The sequence below is a fragment of the Canis aureus genome, chromosome X, assembly GCF_053574225.1.
Source record: "Canis aureus isolate CA01 chromosome X, VMU_Caureus_v.1.0, whole genome shotgun sequence".
Taxonomy (NCBI): domain Eukaryota; kingdom Metazoa; phylum Chordata; class Mammalia; order Carnivora; family Canidae; genus Canis; species Canis aureus.
Genome location: NC_135649.1, coordinates 64,128,964 through 64,148,885, shown reverse-complemented (window position 1 = coordinate 64,148,885; position 19,922 = coordinate 64,128,964). Strand labels below are relative to the sequence as shown.

The window sequence follows — 19,922 nt, the reverse complement described above, 5'->3', positions numbered from 1 at the left end:
ATATACACACACACACACACATACACACACACACACACATACATACACACACACACACATACACACACACACACAATGGAATATTCCTCAGCCATTAGAAACGACAAATACCCACCATGTGCTTTGACATGGATGGAACTGGAGGGTATTATGCTGAGTGAAGACAGTCAAATGGACAAGGACAATCATTATATGGTTTAACTCATGCAGAGAATATAAGAAATAGTGAAAGGAATTATAAGGGAAAGGAGGGGAAATGAGTGGGAAAAATTAGAGTGACAAAAGATGAAAGACTCCAAACTCTGGGAAACGAACAAAGGGTAGTGGAAGGGGAGGCAGACATGGGGATGGGGTAACTAGGTGACAAGCACTGAGGAGGGCACTTGATGGGATGGGCACTGAGTGTTATACTATATGTTGGCAAATCAAACTTCAATAAAAAATTGTTTTTAATTTTAAAAAAACTTGGGGAAAAAAGGGAACATCCTCAACTAACTACAAAATACTGACAGGTTAACATCATACAAAACGGCGAAAGAGTGAATGCTTTCCTCCCCAAGATCAGAAACAAGAAAGGAAATCCACTCTTGCCACTTTTTTTTTTTCCCACTCTTGCCACTTCTGTTCAATATTGTAATGGAAATTCTAGCCAGACTAAGTAGTCAAGAGAAAGAAATCAAAGGTATCAAGAATGAAAAGAATGAAGTAAAACTATCTCTCTTTAGGGATGAAATTATCTAATATATATAGAAAATCTATGGAACCCACTAAATAACTATTAGAACTAGTAAAAGAGTACAGAAAGATTGAAAAACACAAGAATATAAAAAAAATCAATTGTATTTCTACTTACTTGTAAAGAATGACCTGAAAATAAAGAAAACAATCCAACATAACATTAAGATGGCAATACTCCCCAAACTCATCTACCAATACAATGCAATTTCCTTTGAGAATCACAGCTAACTTCTTTCTAGAAATTGACAAGCTCATTATAATATTTGTAAAGAATGAAACGGGAATAGCCAGAGCAGCCTTCAAAACAAAAAACAAAATAGGAAGATTCACACTTCATGATATCAAAACTCACTATAAAACAACTGTAATTATTACTACAAATGTAAATAATACAGTGTGTTACTGGCAAAGGATAGACATACAGATCAGTCAAGAAAATTGAAAGTGTAGAAATAAAATCACATTGTCTACAACTGACTGGTTTTCTTTTTTTTTCTCCCAACTGATTTTCAATAAACATGCCAAGAATATTCAGTGGGGAAATAGTCTTTTCAACAAGTGATGCTAATATAATTGTGTATCCATATGCAAAAAGTGAACTTGGAGCCCTGCCTCACACCACATATAAAAGTTAACTCCAAATGCATAAAAGACCTAAAGAGTTAAAACTATAAAACTCTTAGGAGAAAATAAAGAGGGACGCCTGGGTTGCTCAGGGGTTGAGCATCTGTCTTCAGCTCAGGGCATAATCCTGGGATGCAGGATGAGTCCCACATCGGGCTCCCTGCAGGAAGCCTGTTTCTCCCTCTGCTTGTGTGTCTGCCTCTCTGTGTGTGTGTGTGTGTGTGTGTCTTTCATGAATAAATAAATAAATCTTTAAAAAAAAAGAAGAAAATAAAGGGTAAATTGTTGTGACTTCACATTTAGTAATGAATTCTGAAATATGACACCACAAATAAGCAATAAAATCAGAACACTTTATCAAAATTAAAACTTTTGTGCCTCAAAGGACACCATGAAGAAGATGAAAGACAACCACTAAAATGGAAGAAAATATTTCCAAATCATATATCTGACCCAAGTTCCCAGTGACAGATGAATAACAAACTAAATATGCTATATACATACAATGGAACACTATTCAGCCTTAAAAAGGAAGGACATTTTGATACATGCCACAAAACTGATGAACCTTGAAGGCATTATGCTAGGTAAAATAAGCCAGACACAAAAGGACAAAACTATTTTACACCTCCGACTTATAGGAGTATTCTGAACTGGTCAAGATTATACAGACATAATGTAGAATGACAGTTGCCAGGGGCTAAGGAAAAGAGGATTGAAGTTAGTGCTTAATGAGTACAGAGTTTCATTTGAAGATAAAAAGTTCTAGAGAGATCAGGCAGGGCAAGATGGTGGAAGAATAGGGTCCCCAAGTCACCTGTCCCCATCAACTTACCTAGATAACTTTCAAATCATCCTGAAACCCTACAAATTCGGCCTGAGATTTAAAGAAAAAACAGCTGGAATGCTACAGTGAGACGAGTTCAGGCTTCTATGAAGGTAGGAAGACAGAAAAAAATAAAGAAATAAAATAGCATCCAAGGGGGAGGGGCCCCGCGAAGAGCCGGCTAAGGCCGGGCGGCAAGTGCACCCAGGACAGTAAAGCCCAGTCCTGGAGAAGCAGACACTTTACAAATCTTCCCAGATGGAAACTCGCTCCCAGGGAACTCGGGCAGGATCCCAGGAGGGGCACTGATGCCCACAGGCTCCCAGGGTCACTAAGAGAGGAACTGCGCCTGGCGGGAGACTGAGCCACGCACCAGCCGAGCTCCATAAAGGCTGGAGCACACGACTGGCGGGACCCCAGGAGCAGCTCCGGCAGAGGCTCAGGCGGAGGCTCTGTGCAGAACAAGAACTAAACCACAAGAAGAAGTTAGGAAGGATATCAAACACGTGGAAGTTGAGGACCATCTTGCTAAAAGATGGGTCAACCAGGAAATTAGAGAAGAATTAAAAAGATACATGGAAACTAATGAGAATGAAGATACAACTGTTCAAAATCCTTGGGATACAGCAAAAGCAGTCCGGAGGGGAAAATACATTGCAATAAAAGCATCCATCTAAAAACTGGAAAGAACTAAAATACAAAAGCTAATCTTGCACCTAAAGGAGCTGGAGAAAAACCAGCAAAAAGATCCTACACCTAGGGCAGCCTGGGTGGTGCAGTGGTTTAGCGCCACCTGCAGCATGGGGTGTGATCCTGGAGACCCAGGATCTAGTCCTGCGTCACACTCCCTGCGTGCAGCCTGCTTCTCCCTCTGCCTGTGTCTCTATGAATAAATAATTTAAAAAAAAAAAGATCCTATACCTAGCAGAAGAAGAGAATTAATAAAGATTTGAGCAGAACTCAATGAAATAGAGACCAGAAGAACTGTGGAACATATCAACAAAACCAGGAGTTGGTTCTTTGAAAGAATTAATAAGAGAGATAAAACATTAGCCAGCCGTATTAAAAAGAAAAAAGACTCAAATTAATAAAATCGTGAATGAGAAAGGAGAGGTCACCACCAATACCAAGGAAACACAAACGATTTTAAAAACTTATTATGAGTGGCTATACGCCAATAAATTAGGCAATCTAGAAGAAATGAATGCATTTCTGAAAAACCACAAACTACCAAAACTGGAACAGGAAGAAATAGAAAACCTGAACAGGCCAATAACCAGGGAGGAAATGGAAGCAGTCATCAAAAACCTCCCAAGACACAAGAGTCCAGGGCCAGATGGCTTCCCAGGGGAATTCTATCAAACGTTTAAAGAAGAAACCATACCTATTCTACTAAAGCTGTTTGGAAAGAAAGAAAGAGACGGAATACTTCCAACTCGTTCAACGAGGCCAGCATCACCTTAATTCGAAAACCAGACAAAGACCCCAACAAAATGGAGAATGATAGACCAATATCCCTGAGGAACACACATGCAAAAATTCTCAACAAGATACTAGCCAACAGGATTCAACAATACATTAACAAGATTATTCACCATGACCAAGTGGGATTTATTCCCGGTATGCAAAGCTGGTTCAACACTCGTAAAGAAAGCAATGTGATTGATCGTATCAGCAAGAAAAAACAAGAACCATATGATCCTCTCAATACATGCGAAGAAAGCATTTGACAAAATACAGCGTCTATTCCTGATCAAAACTCTTCAGAGTGTAGGGATAGAGGGAACACTCCTCAGCATGTTAAAAGACATCACAAAAAGCCCACAACAAATATCATTCTCAATGGGGAAACACTGGGAGCCCTTCCCCTAAGATCAGGAACACGACAGGGATGTCCTCTCTCACCAGTGCTATTCAACATAGTACTAGAGTCCTAGCATCATCAATCAGGCAACAAAAAGAAATAAGGCATTTAAATTCGCAAAGATGACAACAAACTCTCCCTCTTCCCGAATGACATTACACTGTACATAGAAAACCGCCAAGAGGGGATCTGTGGGTGGCTCAGCGGTTTAGCGCCTGCCTTTGTCCTAGGGAGTGATGCTGGAGTCCTGGGATCGAGTCCCACGTCGGGCTCCCGTGGAGCCTGCTTCTCCCTCCTCTTGTGTCTCTGCCTGCCCCTCTCTCTCTCTCTCTCTCTCTCTGTCTCAAATAAATAAATAAATAAATAAATAAATAAATAAATAAATAAATAAATCTTTAAGAAAAATAAAAAGAAAACCCCAAAGAATCAACCCCAAGATTACTAGAACTCACAAGCAATTCAACAGTGTGGCAGGATACAAAATCAATGCCCAAAAATCAGTGGCATTTCCATACACTAACAATGAGACTGAAGAAAGAGAAATGAAGGAGTCAGTCCCATTTACAATTGAACCAAAAGCATACGATACCTAGGAATAAACCTAACCAAGGAAGTAAAGCATCTATACCCTAAAAACTACAGAACATCTCTGAAAGAAATTGAGGAAGACACAAAGAGATGGAAAAATATTCCATGCTCATGGATTGGCAGAATTAATATTGTGAAAATGTCAATGCTACCCAAGGCAATTTACACATTTAATGCAATCCCTATCAAAATACCATGGGCTTTCTTCAGAGAGTTAGAACAAATTATTTTAAGATTTGTGTGGAATCAGAAAAGACCCCGAATAGCCAGGGGAATTTTAAAAAAGAAAACCGTATCTGGGGGCATCACAATGCCAGATTCAGGTTGTACTACAAAGCTGTGGTCATCAAGACAGTGTGGTACTGGCACAAAAACAGACACATAGATCAATGGAACAGAATAGAGAACCCAGAAGTGGACCCTCAACTTTATGGTCAATTAATATTCATCAAATCAGGAAAAACTATCCACTGAAAGAAAGACAGTCTCTTCAATAAATGGTGCTCGGAAAATTGGACATCTACATGCAGAAGAATGAAACTTGACCATTCTCTTACACCATACACAAAGATAAACTCAAAATGGATGAAAGATCTAACTGTGAGACAAGATTCCATCAAAATCCTAGAGGAGAACACAGGCAACACCCTTTTTGAACTTGGCCACAGCAAGTTCTTGTAAGGTACATCCATGAAGGCAAGAGAAACAAAAGCAAAAATGAATTATTGTGACTTCATCAAGATAAGAAGCTTCTGCACAGCAAAAGAAACACTCAACAAAACTAAAAGACAACCTACAGAGTGGGAGAAGAAACTTGCAAATAACCTATCAGATAAAAGCTTCATATCCAAGATCTATAAAAAACTTATTAAACTCCACAGCAAAGAAACAATCCAATCATGAAATGGGCAAAAGACATGAACAGAAATCTCACAGAGGAAGACATAGACATGGCCAACAAGCACAGGAGAAGATGTTCCACATCACTGGCCATCAGGGAAATACAAATCAAGACCCCAATGAGATACCACCTTACACCAGAGAATGAGAATGGTGAAAATTAACAAGACAGGAAACAACAAATGTTGGAGAGGATATGGAGAAAGGGGAAGCCTCTTGCACTGTTGGTGGGAATATGAACTGGTGTAGCCACTCTGGAAGACTGTGTGGAGGTTCCTCAAAGAGTTAAAAATAGACCTGCCCTACGACCCAGCAATTGCATTCTTGGGGATTTACCCCAAAGAGTCAGATGCAATGAAACGCCGAGACACCTGCACCCCGATGTTTATAGCAGCAATGGCCACAATAGCCAAACTGTGGAAGGAGCCCCGGGGTCCATCAAAAGATGAGTGGATAAAGAAGATGTGGTTTATGTATACAATGGAATATTACTCAGCCATTAGAAATGACAAATACCCACCATTTGCTTCGACGTGGATGGAACTGGAGCTTAGTATGCTGAGTGAAATAAGTCAGTCGGAGAAGGACAAACATTATATGTTCTCATTCATGTGGGGAATATAAATAATAGTGAAAGGGAATATAAGGGAAGGGAGAAGAAATGTGTGGGATATATCAGAAAGGGAGACAGAACGTAAAGACAGCTAACTCTGGGAAACGAACTAGGGGTGGTAGAAGGGGAGGAGGGCGGGGAGTGGGAGTGAATGGGTGACGGGCACTGGGGGTTATTCTGTATGTTAGTAAATTGAACACCAATAAAAAATAAATTAAAAAAAAAAGAAGAAGATGTATTCTATGAATACAATGGAATATTACTCAGCCATTAGAAACGACAAATACCCACCATTTGCTTCGATGTGGATGGACCACCAAGGTATTACGCTGAGTGAAATAAGTCGATCGGAGAAGGACAAACATTATATGGTCTCATTCATTTGGGGAATATAAAAAATAGTGAAAGGGAATAAAGGGAAAGGAGAGAAAATGAGTGAAAAGATCAGTGAGGGTGATAAAACATGAGAGACACCTAACTCTGGGAAATGAACAAGGGGTAATGGAAAGGGAGGTAGGCAGTGGGATGGGATTACTGGGTGATGGGCACTGAGGGGGGCACTTGGCGGGATGAGCACTGGGTGTTATGCTATATGTTGGCAAATTGAACTCCAATAAAAAAAATTAAATTCAAAAGGGAAAATAAAGAGTACACTTATCACATTATTCAATGTACAAAAACGTTGAATCACTATATTGTATACCTGAAAGTAACATAATGCTGTAGGTTAACTATATTGCAATTAAAATCTTTTAAAATTATTTTTAAAAATTTCTAGAGATAGGAGGCGGTGATGTTTGCACAATGTTAAGAATGTACTTAATGCTAGAGAACTGTATACTCAAAATTGATTAAAATGGTAAATTTAATCATAATAAAAAGTTTAGAGTATATAAAGGATTCTAAAAATCAATAATAAAAACAAATACCCACATAAAATTTGGGCAAAGGATTACCAAATTACCAACAAGCACATAACAAGATGCTCAATATCATTAGCCATGAGGTAAATCAAAACCAAATCCAAAATGAGACACTACTTCAGATGTACTAGGAAGGCTAAAATCAAAAGTCGGATAATAATTGTTGGCATGGATACAGAGAAATCAGAACCCTCATACATTGCTAGTGGGAATATAAAAAGTTGCAGCAACTTTGGAAAACACTTTGGCATTTCCTCAAGACTTAACATAAGTACCATATAACCCAGCAATTCTACTCCTAAGTATATACTCAAGAAAAATGAAAATATACTGCCATACACAAACTTGTTCACAAATGTTTATAGTAGGATTATTCATAATAGCCAAAAGGGGAAACAAGACAAATATCCATGAACAGATTAAACAAATGTCATATGAGAGAATGTTATTTGGCCATAAAAGAAATGAAGTATTAAAACATGCTACAACATAGATAAACTTTGAGCACATTACACTAAGTGAAAGAAGCCAGTCACAGAGGATCACGTATTACACAATTCCACTCATAAGAAAAGTCCAAAACAGGGAAATCCATAAAGTCAAGAAAGTAGATTAGCGAGGGTGCTTGGGCCGGGGGGGGGGGGGGGTTCTTTTGAGGTGATAAAAATGTTATACCATTAACTATGGTGATGGTTACACATATCTGTGAAATACAAAAACTACTTAATTGTATACTGTGAATGGGTGAATTTCATGCTATATAAATCATATCTCAATAACAGTGTTAAAAGTGTTATTAGTCATTAGGGAAATGCCAATTAAAACCACAAGATAGCACTATCAGAATATATTAAATTAAAAAGGAAATAGTGGTAATACCAAATGCTGGTGTAGATGCAGAGAAACTGCATCTCTCATACATTGCTTTGAGAATATAAAAGTAATGTGTCCTCTCTAAAACTCACTTTACAGTTTACAAGTATCTTAAACAAGCTACCATCGTATGACCCACCAACAGCACTCCCAGGCATTTATCCTAGAGAAATGAAAATGTTCACGCAAATGTTCACAAGCAGTTGTATTTGTAATAGCTCAAATAGGTTATCAGCCCAGACGTCCTTTAAAGAAACTGTGCTATATCCATACTGTGGAACACTACTACACTGCAATAAAAAGGAAATAACTACTGGTACATGCTGCAACTCAAGATGAATCTCTACAGAATTACGTGAAGTGAAAAAACCAAATCCTAATATGTACATTCATATTATTCCATTTATGTAACATGTTTGAAATGATAAAACTTTAGAAATGGAGGACAGATTAGTGATTGCCAGGATTTAGGCCTGGGTAGGAGTCAGGCTAAGGAGGTGAGTATGATTATGAAAGGGCAAGATGAGTAATCTGTGAGGGTGGATATGTGACTGTGAAGGTGGGTATGTGAATCAACTCAAGTAATAAAATTGTATAAAACTTAGTAAACCCACACAAGTACAAGGAAAACGTAGAAAATCTGAGTCTGACTGGTAGATAGATACCAATAACTTGATTACAGTAATATATTATAGTTTTATAAAATGTTATCATTTTGATGAAAATGGACAAAGTATATATAAGACCTCTGTATTAGTTGTTATAACTGCATGTGAATCTATAATTATCTGAATATATATAAATATATATGTCGCTGTAAAAAACTGCCAGAAAACTAGGAAAAGAAGGAAACATTCTCAACTTGATAGAGTATTTATAAAAACTATTTATAGAGAAACGATCATACTTAATGGTAAAAAAGTGAATACTTTACCACCAAATTCAGAAACACCAAGAGAAGGTCTACCATCACCATTCTTCTTCAAGATAAAAATGGAAAATACAAAAACTCTTGCCCAGCATAATGAGGCAAGAAAAGGAATTAAAATGCACACAGATGAAAGGAAAAAATAAAACTGTCCCTATTTTCAGACAAGATTAAGTAGAAAATTCCAAGGAATCTACAAGACAAAAAAAGAGAACAAACAAAAATCCTCCCTCCAGCAAGTCCACAGGATTCAAGGTCAACATAAAGAGAATTCCTACATATCTGCATTAAGCAAATAAAATTTAAAATACAAATAGCAACAGAATTTAAAGTAGCACCCCAAATACCAGAAGTAATTTAGCTAAAAATCTAACGAAATATGTGCAAGATTAGTATATAGGTAACAACAAAACACTGGGCCCATTGAGAATTTCTATTGATTTTTTTTCCCTGAGCACGGGTTACACATTCTTATTCTTTGCATGTGTTTGAGGACTATACAGTTTTATTGGGGAAAGGCTATGAAGAACAAGTGCTCAGTACACTTTTTTTTTATTTTTTCAAGATTTTATTTATTCCTGAGAGACACACAGAGAGAGAGAGGCAGAGACACAAACAGAGGGAGAAGCAGGCTCCATGCAGGAAGCCGGACGTGGGACTTGATTCTGGGTATCCAGGATCACACCCTGGGCTGAAGGCAACGCTAAACCGATGAGCCACTGGGCTGCCCCAGTACACTTTCTTTTTTAATGATTTCTATTTTCAGATGGATAAATTCTATTAGTCCGTCATCAAATTCACTGACACTTATACTGCTGCCTTTAATCTCCAATTAAGTACAATAATTTGTTACTCAAAAATTATATTTTTTAGTTCTAGAGTTTAAAAATGGGATTTTACAGTTTTTTATGTCTATGATAAGATTTCCTATCTCTCTGTCCATCATAAATGTATTTGCCTTTTTGTGCTTGAGCTCAGTTGTAGCTGCTGCTTTAATGTTCTTGTCTGCTGATCTTAACACTTGAGTCACCTGTAGATTGGTCTCAATTGACTGTCTTTCCTTTTGAGCACAGGTCACATTTCTTCTTTCTTCATCTATCTAGTATTTTGGATTGGTACTGGTCATTTACAAAGATAAAGTGAAGATGCTGTAGCCCATTATATTCTTCCAAAGAGTTTGATATTTCTGTTATGAGGAGATAGTTAACTGAGCTGAAATCAAACCAAAAACTATTTACCCTGTATTGGAAGCAACTAAAAGGTTTCTATTGTTTTTTTTGTTGTTTTTTTTTTTTTTTTTTTTTACCCCTAACTGAGCTGCCTGGATTCTGGACTACACTTGAACATTTAAATCACAGATACAGTCAGAGTTTTTTCAGCTTTTGGAGTTCCTAACTTATAGCTCTCTTCTGAAAGGAATCTTCTCCCTCATTTTACAAAAGCTGCTAGGGTCCCCTTAAATTTCTTCATACTTAATCCAATATGAATGGAGATTTCTATCCAAGTCTTAACAGCTACTCACTGAGTAACCAGCACTTTCCTTAAAGAAAAAAAAGCACAACAACTGGGACTTCACTAATAGTATTTCCTTTTTCCATGTGTCAACTCCCCTCCCAACTGTGTCTGCTTTTTGTCACTTTCCAATTCCTTCACATAACTGTTTTCAGTATTTTGGCCCAAGTTTGTAATTGGTGTTTGTGGGAGATAATCTGCCTGTGGAAGCAAATGAAGCTAGTCTGCCACAACCAGAGGCAGAATTCTCCTAACAACCTACTTGACACAGAACCCTGACAATATAACATCATGCTAAAGACAAAGAAAGTTTAAAACAAATACTTAATGCTAGTTAGGTTTCTCTGTTGTAATTGTATGGTTAGCAAATTTGAAACTAGGTAAATACCATGAGGACTGAGCAAATGAGTACAAAAATTGAGGATAAGAGGACCAAATCTCTCTCTCTCTGTTACAGAGAGAAGTTAAAATACAAAAAGAAGATTACCATTAAATCTGTGGTAACAAATTAGAATTAAAAGTATCAATATCATCTTTAGGAGAAGATGACAGAGTAGGTAGGTCCTAAGCTCCCCTCCACCCATGGAAATACCTAGATGACACCTATATCAGTGTAAATAACACAGAAAACAAGCCAAAAACTGGCAAAACTGATTCTCCACAGCACTCATAGAGAAGAGGCCACAAAGAAAATGGAAGAAAGGTCATAGACACGATTAGGAAAAAAACTGACCCGAGACTCGCTGTAGGAGGAAGGGAAACTGCAAGCACAGAGAAGGAAGAGGAGCAGACCCCACATCAGGCTCCCCAGGCACGCAGGCCCTGCGCTGGAAAGATGCATCTTAATAACATTTCACTTTGAAAATAAGAGGAACTCAACATTGAAAATTTTTTAAATCAGTGGGGTTCAACATTTTGAATGTTAAAAATCATCTAGGCAGGGCTCTGGGAAAACCACAGAGCAAAAAGAAACTGAGTCTCTGCCCTTAAAGAGCCTGCACGAGACATCACCCTGGTGAGATACCACATATAAGCAGTAGTTTGAAAAGCACCTAAGGTATATAGTAAGGAAACTGGTTTATTTACTAATCTCAGAACCTGCACAGGAAGGGAAGAGAACTTTAGGAGACTACTCCAAGAACAAGAGTGGGCAGGTACCACTTACCTCCCCAATCTCCAGTCCAGATATCATGGCACTTTTGGGAACCAGTGAACACTTTCCATCTAGCTTGCAAACAGCACACCATGCCCACCAAAAGAATTCTCCAAAGCAGCTCCAGGTCCCATCCGGAGCAGATTAGTGCATACCTTGTTAATACCACAGGCCTGGCCTACTCACCTACCTCTTCCAATCTGCCACATTGAAAACCAACCCCAGGGATGCCTGGGTGGCTCAGCGGTTGAGCGTCTGCCTTCGGCTCAGGGCATGATCCTGGAGTTCCAGGATCAAGTCCCATGTCGGGCTTCCTGCATGGAGCCTGCTTCTCCCTCTGCCTATGTCTCTGCCTCTCTCTCTCTGTGTCTCTCATGAATAAATAAAATAAAAATCTTTAAAAAAAAAAAAAAGAAAAGAAAACCAACCCCAGCAAGGGTCCCCCTAAAGAGGCACCAAAAAAAAACCTGGAATTGTGTAAGCAAACCTGAAAGTGGCCAGAACCAATCGAAAGTGACTCATGCCCTGGGAGAATAGACAAATAAGCACAAAGACTAGTTGAAATGCAGTCCCACAGAAGGCTGAAGGCAGACAAATGGTATGATGGCAGGCCCATTTATGCAAGTCTCAGGCGACAATACAAGGAGAACACTGTAGTTAAGAGTGTGTCCTGCATATTTTCTCATATAAGCCAACACAAGCACAAGCAATCCCCACACTGACCTAGGAACAATGAAGAGACCAAACTCTACCCATATTAGGCAAGGAGACACACTGGATCCGACTGCACTGAAACAAAATGTGGCTCAGTCATAACAGTATGGTACACACAACACGTGCAGGAGACAGCCCTGAAGTGCAAGGTTCTGGTGAATAGGGAACATTGCACTGTAGGGAACTATAGGACGTCTTATTCATAAGACCACTAATGACAAGTACAGAAGACACAGATGTCTTTCCTAACACACACAAATTGAAACAGAGCGTTAGACAAAACAAGGAGACAGAAGATTATGCCCCAAATGAAAAAAATCAAAAAATGACAGGAAGAGAAGGAAAACACAAATAAGCAACATACCTGAGAGAAAATTTAACATAATAGTCCTAGATATAGATACTCATTAGAATTGAGAAGAGTGGAGGATCTCACTGAGAACCCCCAAAAAGAGATATAAAATATATAAAAGAACCAAGCAGGGATCTCTGGGTGGTGCAGCGGTTTAGCACCTGCCTTTGGCCCAGGGCGCGATCCTGGAGACCCGGGATCGAATCCCACGTCGGGCTCCCGGTGCATGAAGCCTACTTCTCCCTCTGCCTATGTCTCTACCTCTCTCTCTCTCTCTCTCTCTCTCTCTCTGTGTGGCTATCATAAATAAATAAAAATTTAAAAAAAAGTTAAAAAAAAAGAACCAAGCAAAGATGAAGAACTCCATAACTGAAATTAAAAATATATTAAAGGGAATAAGTAGTAGATTAGACGAAGCAAAAAAACACATCAATGAACTTGAAGAAAGAGTACTGGAAGGTAATTAAGATACACAAGAGAAAGAAAAGAATAAAAAATGAGAACAGATTTAAGGAATACAGCAACACAATCAAGCGATAGAATATTTACATAATAAGGATCTCAAAAAGAGAAGACAAAACAGGGCAGAAAGCTTATTTGTACTGGCACAAAAACAGACACAAAGATCAATGGAACAGAATAGAGAACCCACAAATGGGCCCTCAACTCTATGGTAAACTAATATTCGACAAAGCAGGAAAGACTATCCACTGGAAAAAAGGACAGTCTCCCTCAACAAATGCTGCTGGGAAAATTGGACACTCTCACGCAGAAGAATGAAACAAGACCATTCTCTTACACCATACACAAAGATAAACTCAAAATGGATGAAAGATCTAAATGTGAGACAAGAATCCATCAAACTCCAAGAGGAGAGCACAGGATGCCCTTTTTGAACTTGGCCACAGCAACTTCTTGCAAGATACATCTATGAAAGCAAAGGAAATAAAAGCAAAAATGAACTACTGGGACTTAAGATAAAAAGCTTCTGCACAGCAAAAGAAACAGTCAACAAAACTAAAAGACAACCTACAGAATGGGAGAAGATATTTGCAAATGACCTATCAGATAAAGGGCTAGTATCCAAGATCTATAAAGAACTTATTCAACTCCACAGCAAAGAAACAATCCAGTCATGAAATGGGCAAAAGACATGAACAGAGATCTCACCGAGGAAGACACAGACATGGCTAACAAGCACATAAGAAGATGCTCCGCATCACTGGCCATCAGGGAAATACAAATCAAAACCTCAATGAGATACCACCTCACACCAGTGAGAATGGGGAAAATTAACAAGACAGGAAACAACAAATGTTGAAGAGGATGTGGAGAAAGGGGAAGCCTCTTGCACTGTTGGTGGGAAAGTGAACTGGTACAGCCACTCTGGAAAACTGTAGATCTGCCCTACGACCCAGCAATAGCACTGCTGGGGATTTACCCCAAAGATACAGATGCAGTGAAAAGCCGGAACACCTGCACGCCGATGTTTATAGCAGCAATGTCCATAATAGCCAAACTGTGGAAGGAGCCTCGGTGTCCATCAAAAGGTGAATGGATAAAGAAGATGTGGTCTATGTATACAATGGAATATTACTCAGCCATTAGAAACGACAAATACCCACCACTTGCTTCCACGTGGATAGACCTGGAGGGTATTATGCTGAGTGAAATAAGTCAATCGGAAAAGGACAAACATTATATGGTCTCATCATTTGGGGAATATAAAAATTAGTGAAAAGGAATAAAGGGAAAGGAGAGAAAATGAGTGAAAATATCAGTGAGGGTGACAAAACACGAGAGACACCTAACTCTGGGAAACGAACAAGGGGTGGTGGAAGGGGAGGTGGGCAGGGGTTGGGGTGACTGGGTGATGGGCACTGAGGGGGGCACTTGGCGGGATGAGCACTGGTTATCATGCTAAATGTTGGCAAACTGAACTCCAATAAAAAATTAAAAAAAAATTTTTTTAAAAAGGAAGCACATGAACAGCCCCAGTGGCTCAGCGCTTTAGCGCCGCCTTCAGCTGGGGGTGTGATCCTGGAGACCCTGCATGGAGCCTGCTTCTCCCTCTGCCTGTGTCTCTGCCTCTCTCTCTGTGTGTGCCTCTCATGAATAAACAAATAAAAATCTTTTAAAAATAAATAAATAAAGGAAGGAAGGAAGGAAGGAAGTTAGGACGGACGACGTAAAGTCTCAAATAAAAACCTAAACTTGGGCAGCCTGTTGAGCCCAAACTTGGTGGCTCAGCAGTTTAGTGGCACCTTCAGCTCAGGGTGTGATCCTGGGGACCCAGTATCGGGTGTCACGTCGGGCTCCCTGCTTGGAGCCTGCTTCTCCCTCTGCCTGTGTCTCTGCCTCTCTCTGTCTCTCATGAATAAAGAAATCTTTAAAAAAAAAATCTAAACTTATACCTAAAGGTGCTGGAAAAGGAACAGCAAAAAATCCTAAGACAGCAAATGAAGGGAAATAATAAATATTGGAGTCGAAACAAGGGATTTACAAATAACAACAACAACAAAAAAAAACAAGAGAATAAGACAAAAGGAAACTGAGAGCTGGTTCACTGAAAGAATTAATAAGATTGATGAACCACTCGCCAGACTTTAAAAAAGAGAAAGGAGGGATGCCTGGGTGTCCCAGTCGTTGAGTCTCTGCCTTCAGGCTCAGGGTGTGATCCTGAGGATTAGGGATCAAGTACTGCATCAGGCTCTCCAGAAGGACCCTGCTTCTCCCTCTGCCTATGTCTCTGCTTCTCTCTGTGTGTGTCTCATCAATAAATAAATAAATAAAAACCCTTCAAAAAAAAAAAGAGAAAGGATCCAAATAAATGAAATTACCAATGAAAGAGGAGAAATGACCACCAACGTCATAAAAACACAAACAATTGTAACAGAATGTTATGAAAAATTACTTGCCAACAAACCAGGCACACTGGTAGAAATGGGTCAATTCCAGGAAACATACAAATTACTTAAAGAGGAATAGAAAATTTGAACAGACTGAGAACCAGCAAAGAAACTGAATCAATTAACAAAAATCTCCCAAAAAACAAAAGTTCAGAGCCAGATGGCTTCCCAGGAGAATTTTCACACATATCTAAGGAAGAGTTAATGCCTATTCTTCTCAAACTGCTCTAAAAGTAGAAACGGAAGGAAAACTTCCAAGGTCCTTCTACTGAAACCAGGATCACTTTCATTTCAAAACCATACAAAGACCTCCACTAAAAAGGAAGCCAATGCCCCTGATGAACATGGATGCAAAAATTCTCAAGACAATAGCAAATTTAATCATATACATTAAGACGCCTATATACTATGATCACATGGGATTTACTCCTGGGCTGCAAGAGTGGTACAATATATGCAAATCAATGTGATACATCATGTTAATAAAAGAAAGGATAAGAAACATGATCCTTCTCAAAAGATGGCAGAAAAGGCATTTGACAAAATACAGCAACCATTTTTGCTCAACAGAAAAGGTATAGATAGAACATACCTCAACATCATAAAGACCATGTACGAAAGACCCACAACTAGTATCATCCTCAAATGAGAAAAACTGACAGCTTTTTCCCAACAGTCAGGATCAAGACAAGGATATCCACTCTTCCCATTACTATTTAACATACTACTGGAAGTCCTCGTCTCAGCAATTGGGACAAAATAGAGAAAGAAAAAGCATCCAAATCGGCAACAAAGAGGTCAAACTGTCACTATCTGCAGGTGAGATGATGATCTATGTAGAAAACCAGAAAGATTTCACACACACAAAAAAAATGCCAGCATACATGAATTCAGCAAAGGAGTAGAATATAAAAACAATGTACAGAAATATGTTTAATTTCTATACACCAATAATCAAGTAGCAGGAACAAAAAAAGAATCGTTGCTGTTTACACTGCACCAAAAACCATAAGATACCTAGGAATAAACCTAAACAAAGAGGTAAAAGATCTATACTCTCTAAACTATAAAACACTGATGAATAAAAATTAAAAGGACACAAAGAAATGGAAAAACATTCCATACTCAGGGACTGGAGGACATTGTTAAAATATCTTTATTACCTACAGCAATCTACACATTTAATGCAATCCTTATCACTATACCAGCAGCAGTATTCACAACACTAAAAACACAATCCTAAAAATTTGTATGGAACCAGAAAAGACCCCGAATAGCCAAAGCAATCTTGAAAAAGAAACCGAAACCTGGAGGCATCACATTCCAGACATCAAGCTGTATGTTTACAAAGCTGTAGTGATCAAGGCAGTATGGTACTGGCACAAAAACAGACACATATCAATGAAACAGAATAAAAAACCCAGAAATGGACGCACAACTCTTTGTGTAATCTCGACAAAGCAGGAAAGAATATCCAATGGAAAAAAGACAGTCTCTTCAACAAATGATGTTGGGGAAACTGGAAGGTAACATGCAGAAAAACAAAACTAGACCACTTTCTTACACCATACTCAAAAAAGAAATTCAAAATGTGTGAGACTTAAAGATGAGACAGGAAACCAACAAATTCCTGTGAGTGGAGAACACAGACAGCAATCTCTTTCAAGTCAGTTGTAGCAACTTCTTCCTAGACATGTTGACTAGAGACAAAGGAAACAAAAGGAAAAATGAACTATGGGACTTCATCAAAATAAAACCTTCCTGCACAGCAAAGGAAACAATAAAATTTAAAGGTAGCCTATGGAAAAAGAGGGATATCTGCAAATGACATATGTGATAAAGGGTTAGTAGCCAAAATCCATAAAGAACTTAATAATCAAACTCAACACCCCAAAAAACAAACAACCCTGTTAAGAAATGGGCAGAAGGGATGAATAGACATTTTTCCAAAGACGACATCTAGATGGCTAACAGACACATGAAAAGATGCTCAACATCACTCATCAGAGAAATACAAATCAAAACCATGATGAGATACCACCTCACACCTGTCAGAATGGCTAAAATTAACACAGGAAACAATAGATGGTGGCAAGGATGCAGAAAAAAGGTACTCTTACAATGTTGAAGAGAATGCAAACTGGTACAGCTGCTTTGGAAAACAGTATTAAGGTTACTCAAAAAGAGAAAAATACACCTACCCTCTGACCTAGCAATTGCACTACTGGGTACCCAAATGTCATCCACTGATGAATGGATAAGGAAGATATGTTATTTATACAGTGGAATTATTACTCAGCCTTCAAAAAGAATGAAATCTTCCATTTCATTGAGATGGCTAGAGCTGAAGTATATTATGCTAAGTGAAATAAGTCAAAGAAAGACAAATACTATATTATTTCACTCATATGTAGAATTTAAAAAGAACACAGATGAATATATGGGAAAGGGGAAAGTGGGAGAGGAAAATAAACCATCTCTCTTAATGACAGAGAACAAACTGAGGGTTGATGGATGGAGGTGGTTACAGGATGGGCTGAATGAGTCATAGGTATTTAGGAGGGTACTTGTTATGAGCAATAGGTGTTATATGTAAGTAAAGAATCACTAAATTCTACACCTTAAACCAATACTACACTATATGTTAACTAAAAGTTAAATAAAAATTTGAAGAAAAAAAAAAGAGTATTCTACCAACAACGCTACAACTCACAGTAGAGCAATAGATTAAGAGCTCCCAGACAGACAAAACTTCAAAGAATTTGTCACTACAAAACTAGCCTTATGGGATACCTGAGTGGCTCAGTGGCTGAGCGTCTGCCTTCGGCTCAGGGTATGATCCTAGAGTTCTGGGATTAAGTCCCCAATCAGGCTCCTGCATGAAGCCTGCCTCTCCTCCCTCTGCCTGTGTCTCTGCCTCTTGCTGGGTCTCTCATGAATAAATAAATAAAATCTTTAAAAAAAATGCTAAGAGAAATAAGTCAATTGGAGAAAAGAGAATTAGCATATGATTTCACACATATGTGGAATATGAGAAATAGTGCAAGGGATCATAAGGGAAAGGGATGAAACTGAATGGGGAAAAAGATTAGAAAGGAAAACAAATCATAAGAAATTCTTAACTCTAGGAAACAAACTAAAGGTTGCTGAAGGGGAGATGGGGGTAATTGGGTGACAGGCATTAAGAAGACCACATGATGTGATGAGCAACGGGTGTTATATGAAACTGATCAATAATTGAAAACTACACCCAAAACTAATGATGGACTTTATGATGGCATATTGAATTCAAATTAAAAATTAAATTAAATTAAATTTAAAAAGAATACATCTGAAAAATTTTTTTAAAGAATTCACAAAATAAAAGGATGAAAAATAAGATACCATATATGAAAAACATGGCAGGAGGGAGTAAAACATTAGTGCGTTCAGAACCAACCAATCAAACTTAATCAACCACCAGCTTAAAACAGACTGCTATACGCAGAAGATAATATACATAAGCATAATGATAACTACAAGTCAAAAACGGGTAATAGATATGCAAAACATATAAGAAAGGAATCACTAATGAACAGAATGAAACGACGAGAGCAAGACAGAAGTACTACAAAAACCATAAAAAATTTTTAAAATGCCGATAATTATTAACTACTTTGAATGCAAATGGACTAAATGCTAAATGGACTAAATGAGTCCCACATCAGGATCTCCCCCAGGGAACCTGCTTCTCCATCTGCCTATGTCTCTGGCTCTCTCTCTATGTCTCTCATGAATAAATAAATATTTTTTTTAAATGAACTTATACAACACCAAAAAAAACCAGAGAGAATCCAATTTAAAAATGGGCAAAAGACATGAACAGACATTTTTCCAAAGAATACATACAGATGGCCAACAGGAAAAGATGCTCAACATTGCTCATCATTAGGGAAATGCAAATCAAAACCAAAATGCAGGACGCCTGGGTGGCCCAGTTGATTGAGCATCTGCCTTCAGCCCAGATTGTGACCCTGGGGTCTTGGGATTGGGTCTTGCATTGGGCTCCCTGCAGGAAGCCTGATTCTCCCTCTGCCTAAATCTCTGGCCTCTATCTCTGTGTCTCTCATAAATAAATAAATAAAGTATTTTTTTAAAAACCACATTGAGATATCATCTCACACCTGTCAGAATGGATGAATTTAAAACACAAGAAACCACAAGTGTTGAATGAAAGAAAGAAACAAACAAACAAACCACAAGTGTTGGCAAGGATATAAAGAAAAAGGAACCCCTGTGCACTGTTCCTGGGAATACAAACTGTGCAGCCACTTCTCACTGCAGTCTACCCCTCTTATACTTCTTGTACATACTGCATTTGTGATGCATATGTGTACGTATGAGTGTATTCAACTTGTATATGTAG

The 19,922-nt window shown here is 38.4% G+C and overlaps 1 protein-coding gene across 9 annotated transcripts in view; it reads right to left on the bottom strand.

Annotated features, from left to right (window-relative positions):
* The window catches only part of ATRX (ATRX chromatin remodeler), a 328,475-nt gene that overhangs the window by 232,142 nt on the left and 76,411 nt on the right, over window positions 1–19,922 (bottom strand). The gene's annotated exons all lie outside the window — the stretch shown is intronic.